Source organism: Hemicordylus capensis, chromosome 6 (genome assembly GCF_027244095.1).
Source record: "Hemicordylus capensis ecotype Gifberg chromosome 6, rHemCap1.1.pri, whole genome shotgun sequence".
Classification (NCBI taxonomy): domain Eukaryota; kingdom Metazoa; phylum Chordata; class Lepidosauria; order Squamata; family Cordylidae; genus Hemicordylus; species Hemicordylus capensis.
The window spans coordinates 123248293-123255611 of record NC_069662.1 but is presented as its reverse complement, the minus strand read 5'-3'; positions in this window follow the sequence as shown (position 1 = coordinate 123255611).

The window sequence follows — 7319 nt, the reverse complement described above, 5'->3', positions numbered from 1 at the left end:
CGTATGTTTGAGATTCAGGGTGAGGCACATGTCCTGTAAGATAGAGTGCACTTGATGAATAGCCTAAGGTGAAAAACAATGGAAATTCTATTCAAGATTGTTGTCTTAAAATAAGGTGCTGTGTGGACTGTAAAGGTAAAGTGTGCCATCAGGTCGATTCCGACTCCTGGAGCCCACAGAGCCCTGTGGTTTTCTTTTGGTAGGATACAGGAGGGATTTACCATTGCCACCTTTCAGCATCTTCCTATATCACTGTTGCCCGATATAGGTGTTTCCCATAGTCTGGGAAACATACCAGCAGGGATTCGAACCAGCAACCTTCTGCTTGTTAATGATGCATTTCCCCTCTGCGCCACTTGAAGTGACTGTAAATGATCTTAATAGTGTAACTTTCCTCATATAAAAGCAGAATTTTTCCTCATATAAAAGCAGAATTTTACAGAAGTGACTGTAAATGATCTTAATAATGTAACTTTCCTCATATAAAAGCAGAATTTTAGCAGGAGCAGGTTTCAAGAAGCACAAACAAAAAAAGAAATGCAAGAAGAGGATGCAAGTTTTCTGATAGGAACAGTTCTATAAACTTGTTAAGGAACTAGCTATGGGAAGCCTTCATTGGGGAGGTGGTAATTTAGTGTTTCAAAAGTTCTGGGTTTGATCTTATGCTTTCACACTGTGGTACTCTCTGGGTGGGAACACCTTCTGTGAATGGAACTAGAGTTCCAAAAGTCCTATTCAGCGACCACAACTCTCCTTCCATTCTGGGAAGTTTCTCATGGCCATGGAGTGCAACAGCAGAAAAGTTTAGGATCTAACCCATTGTGTCGACTTCACAGGGGACAACCCAGTTATATGCACTGAAGTTTAATGGAAGGCCTCTGCTGCCACATATTCTCAAGCTGTCCCTTACTCTTGCCACCTAAAACCTAGTGTGTGCTTTGGCTGGGAAAAACTACTACAGGAAGAGAAGCAGTTTTTGGCTTTTGTTCTCTCACCCCCACTCCCCATCACATTCACATGTTCCTCACTTTCCTTTGCATCCCATTGGGCTGGGTCAAGCAATTTTCTGGCCCACGTAATCAAAAGTGGGTGTGCTGAGAGCATGGAAATCATGATATCTTTTGAAGATGACCTGACATTCTCCTGGCTTGTTTGTTTATATACTGCCTGTGTGTATCTCTAGGCACTGTACACAATTTAAAAGACAACAAATATAAAACAGAGTGTAAACAATTTCATGGAATAGAAAAGTTAAAACAATGTCATGGGATAATAACAGTTATGTCTTGAGAGTGTTCCTAAAAGCAATCAGAGAGAGAGAGGTGCTCTTAGTTAGACAGAGCATATTGCAAAGCCCCAGGGCAAACACAGAGAAGTCCCGAGTCACCACCAAACGAGCTGTTGGCAACTGTAACTGGACCTCCCCAGTTTATCTTAATAGGCAGCAGTATTCCTGACAAAGAAAGCGCTGATAAAAAGTGCTCCTGGCCACTGCCTCAACCTGAGAAACCAGAGAGAGTTCTGGATCCAGGAGCACTCAAAATCTATGTGCCTGATCTTTCAGGGGGAATGTAACCCCATCCAGAACAGGCATATTTAAACTATTTCTTGGGTCCTGACCCCCCACAGTCAGTACCTCTGTCTTATTTGAATTCAGCTGCATTTATTATCCCTCATGAAGCCCATTACCACCTCCAGGCTGGCATTTAGGGAAGTTATGCCATTTCCTGATGAGGTCGATCTGGAGAAATAGATTTGGGTGTCAACAGCATATTGATAACACTCTGCACTATACCTCCTAATGATCGCTCTGTGGTTTCATATAGATGTTAAAGAGCATTGGAAACAGTATGGAGCCTTGTGGAACTCCACACTTTAGCTCGTGCTTTGCAGTGCAACAGTATTTATCATGTGTGAGGGCTGATTGTCCAAATTCCACTCAACATGTGCTCCAAATACTAGTTTAAGCATTCAGAAAAGATATCACAATAGGCATCCTTTTGGTGCATCCCTCTTTTAATTATGTGGGCTTTTTTTGAGGGGGGCAGGGGAGGGAAGTATGCTTGTCACTTTGTCTTAACTATTCCTCCCCTATGCTCTTAATTTCTTTTTAATCTAATCCTTTGTACAATCCTCTTTTTTTGTCTTCACATCAATGACATCCATGCTGTACTTAAATGAGGTGCTTGTCACCTTCCTGGAAGCTATTTTCCTAATCCTAGATGTGAAGAGGAGCCACCTAATGATGCAGCAGGGAAATGACTTTCCTAGTGAGCAAGAGTTTGCTGGTTTGAATCCCCGCTGGTATGTTTCTCAGAATATGGGAAACACCTATATCATGCAGCAGCGATATGGGAAAGGTGCTGAAAGGCATCATCTCAAACTGCATGGGAGGAAGCAATGGTAAACCCTTCCTGTATTCTACCAAAGAAAACAACATGGCTCTGTGGTCACCAGGTGTTGACACTGACACAAGGGCACAACTTTACCTTTTAGATGTGAAGAAACTGGTGGTAGTAACCTTATTGATGAAAGAAGGCACACTGTTGATATGCAAAAGCACTATCTTAATTTAAAATAGCTTTCAGCATGGAGCCTTTCCAAGTCCTGACCTGACATTCAAATCTCCTTTCAACTTTTCTCATTCATCCATTTCCACCACCACCACCCTTCCCCTAACTTCCTTACCTCCTCCATTCCACCTCTGGGCTTCTGTGACATCACAGCACTCCAATGATGAAGATAGACCGTGCAGATTGAGTAAGTACATCAAATTAATTTTGAATGGAGGTGCCACTTTAGGGCCTGGTAAAAATTTATTGCAAATCTGTGAGCTGAATTTTTAAATACCACTGGAATAAAAGCCCTTGGCAGCCATTCAAACTAATCTGAAGAGAGGATGGGAGCACACTGGCTAGCCACACCACCTGGTGCTGAATTGTTTCATGGTCATGTTCCCTACTTCTCCTTGTGCGCAGTGCTTATCTGCAAAGGAAAATTTCTCCCCATGGAAATTTTGCAAAGGAAAATTTCTCCCCATGTTCTGGAAACTTGGAACAGCTAGGGTTCTGGAATGAGGGGAGAAATTCTCCCCACATTCAATATTTTGCTTCAGCAAACAAGGGCTAAACACAAGAGTGGGCCTCATGGCTATCAAGCAGTAGGCCCCAGCCACCCCGCCCCAGCCAGCTTTCAGTGAACAGCTAAAGAGGACCAACGTGTCATAACTTAGTAAATATCCCAAATTCATTTGGCGTTGGTAGTTCAGAAGCCAAGATACAGAGCTGGCTTGAGCCAGGCCAACGTGAATATGAGTGTGCTGGCAGGCCTGCCCCACAAGCATTCTTGATGGAAAGATAAGGCAATTAATGTTGCTCTATTAGCTGACCATGTCCTATCTGCAACTTTAAAACCAAGCATGTTAACTTGTTTCTAGTGAAACAAAATTGTTCCTATCTGAGATACCTCAGGTATCTCTAAACTATGTGTTGTGGGGTGGGTGGGTGGGTATAATGGTATTGATAAAATTCAGTTGGAATGGGCCATAAGTTAGAAGTGCTTTCCCTCCTGCAGAGATCCTGGTAAGGCATGAATACATAAACAACTGCAATCCTGATATTTAATAGATGACCATTCTTTGGTTACACATTATTAGTTTACATGCTCTGATGTAGAATGTGTAATATAAAGAGCAGACAAACCAAGCATTAACTATTCAACAGATTTATGTAAGATCTCCTGTGAGGTAATGGAGACTTCCCTGGCACTCATAGCTCATGGAAAACATTGTTTCAGTTTACTTAGTTGTTTAAATGCACACCTTTCCTCTTTCCAACAGGAGTGGCTTCTGTGTCCTGATAGAACCATTATTTTGATAGGACTGGTTTTAGCCAAAATGGAACTGAACAGTGGGACTGAGAACTTGAGGCTTTCTATTACCAGTTGAATGAATTACCTCATTAGTCCTCTGTCCAAAAGCTACTGTTTTTCAAGCGGTCATTTTACTTTAGTGCATGAAAGAAGAGCTGAAGCATAGGGGCTCCTGAGGCTAAGAAATTCTGTAGGAAACCAGACTTTTTATAAATGGAATATTGTTTTTGAAAATATCCTTTGTATTTCTATGCATCAGCCAGTGGCCATGTTGACTGTAGTGCTTTCTTATTTTTTAATGAAAAATTATTATACACAACACCATAAAAGCAAATTACACAGAGAACATAAAAGAGCCTAAAAGCACTGAAATAACTAACATTGGAATCCCTTCAGGATTGATTGATTGATTATGTGCCGTCAACTCTTAGCGACCACATAGATAGATTAGCTCCAGGATAATCTGTCTTCAACTTGGCCTCTAAGGTCTCTCAGTGGTGCATTCATTGCTGTCGTAATTGAGTCCCTCCACCTTGCTGCTGGTTGTCCTTGTCTTTCCTTCAACTTTCCCCTGTATAATCCATATCAATCCAATACAAAACAACTTCAACAAATTAATAGATGAATTCAAGAAGTAATAAACAATACTGTACTACACTTAGAATGCTGGTATCCTGCTCTTGACTGAAAGTTAATTTAAGTGCTGCTGAAAAAATTCTACAGTTTTTATTTTACCTTGTTTAAAATGGTTATTTCTCACTTCTTGCAGTAATGAACAAATACAGTTCTTGTCTGCAATTAGTAAAATAATTTCAACCAATTGCTTGGATCTTAATTCTTTGAGGTATCCTAAAATCATTACTAAATTACCAGAACTCTTCAAGCTTGCTGATTTTGCTTTCAGCACTCCATAGATTATGGGAAACACCTATATCAGGCAGCAGCGATATAAGGAGATGGTAAAAGGCATCATCTCATATTACATGGGAGGAGGCAATGGTAAACCCCTCCTGTATTCTACCAAAGACAACCACAGGGCTCTGTGTGGTCGCCAGGAGTTGACACCGACTCGACGGCACCTTTACCTTTACTCCACAGGTAACACACCCTTCCTTTTATAGATAGAGATTTTCATCCAGTGCTCTCCATCTCTGGGTTCAGTATTCTGGAATAGTGGCTTTTAAGCTGCCACACCAACTCGCAGTTATCTCACATAAATATTATAATTCTCACTTAACATTAGGAAACATCTTTAACCTTACTCCAGCATATTTCCAAACAAACACAAGGAAGCTTCCCAGTACCTATTATGTTTGAAGAAACTTAATTAGCTTTTGATAAATTTTATACAGCTTCCCTTTAGTTTTGCTTTTCTAGTGGCCCCCCATTTAATTTCAGTCATCTGAACTGAAAACAACAGTTTGGAACCAAAAGTGTTTTAGGTATCGCACATCATGAATGCTATTTTTCAAACCTAGATAGCTTCCATTGTTTCTAGAACCATAAATCTCCTTGTAATTGCTATTGAACCTTGATTACTGCATTCAGTGTCCCTACAGCTCCCTGGAAGGAGTCTTAATATGGGCTTCCAGCATGGTTTCTTCTAAGCCAGGGTTCCCAACCAAGATGCCCTTGAGGCCTTGAAGATAATGGAGTTGTAGTCCAACATCTGAGTTGTAAACCCCTGCCTAGGGCAAAAGAAAAGAGGGAGGAGAAGTCTAAAGAGTTCTTAAGGAGAAAAGGTAAAGTGTGCCATCAAGTTGATTATGACTCCTGGTGCCCACAGAGCCCTGTGGTTTTCTTTGGTAGAATACAGGAGGGGTTTACCATTGTCTCCTCCCACGCAGTATGAGATGATGCCTTTCAGCATCTTCCTACACTGCTGCTGTCTGCTATAGTACCAGCAGGGATTCAAACTGGCAACCTTCTGCTTGTTAAGCATTTTCCCGCTGTGCCACTTAAGGTGGTCTCTTAAGGAGATAGCGCACAATTAATTATTGCTACCTACAAACTGGATTAAGCAAAAATATGTTTTCCAGCTTGCTCTTCTATTTTAAGCACAAGAGATTTCTGTAACTCTTCTTTTGTTGATTCACCATCATTTAATATCCTGATATCTGTCCCAACTCACCATTTGCTTAACCTTTGCCAGTGATTATATTGCATAAATCAGACTATGCCTTACGTTACCTGCATAAAAGCTCAGCTTGACTTCCTGTCTGAAGCTTCAGAGAGAATTCTTACCCTAGCAGTTGCACAAATATACCTAAACAGTAGATGTGCCTTTGGGTGGGGAGAAATTTTTAGGGGGGAAATGCTTGTTCCAATCAAGTTGACTGTTGGTTTATAGTCACCCAGTTAGATAGATTGGCAATAGATCTGGGAAAATACTTCTTCAAGAATAATTTATGGAATTCCCTGCTGTAAAATGGTGGTGGCTGTTGGCTTAGATGACTTTAGAAATAAGTTAGGAGGATAGGTCTATCCATAGCCACTAGCCATAACAGATAAATAGAACCTGTAGGTCAGGGACTGAAGGCTGACCAGCCTGAGGCCCTTTGGCTGTTGGACTACAACTCCCATCATCCCTGGCTACTGGCCATTGTGCCTGGAGGTGATGTGAGTTGTAGTCCAACAGCAGTTATAGAGTATCAGCTTAGCTCTATTCCTGACCTAGGTTCAGAGGTAGTAGCCCACTACCAGCTGTAGCTCTTTGCCTTCATGTCGCACTTGTGCATTTCTTCAGAAACATCTGGCTGGCCAATGTGGGGAAATGAGATGTTGGGCTTATATGAACCTTGGTCTTATTCGGCAAGGATGCTCTTATATACAGTTTATATGCAGAACATTTTTGCTGTGTACTAATTTTATGTTGTGACAAATTGCCCACCATTTATTCTGTTCCTGGTCCATCTTTCTAAACATTGTGTTAAGTTTAGCTTGAGCAACTGCCCAAATACTGCAAGCATCAGTATGACAACTGTTAGTCTTTATTTCTACCCTGCTGTTGTCCATTTAAACCCTAATGCTTGAATTCAGGCTGCACATGAGTAATTTTAACCTGATTTTTTTTTTTTTTAACAAGTGTTATATACAGTTCCCTGTCAGGGAAGATACAATACTCATAATGCTGCCAAATCTCATTATTGGCCAGGTTGTAACATAGATCTATGGTGTTATCTAGTGAGCAATAGGGAAGTGCACGAATCATTTTTTAAAAAATTCAATTTGCACGCAAACCGTATCAACCCCGATTTGTTTTGGGTCCAGATCTGCCCCCCATCACCCCAGATTCAATTTGTACCCAAATTTTCTGAATGCAAATTGATTCGGGGCAAAAAAAGGGGGGTTTCAGGGGCAAAAGAGTGGTGTGGGTAGTAGTGCCCAATGAGTGGAAGTTACCACCCAGATTTCAAAGAAATTGGGCAAAGGGGTGATTTTTAAACATT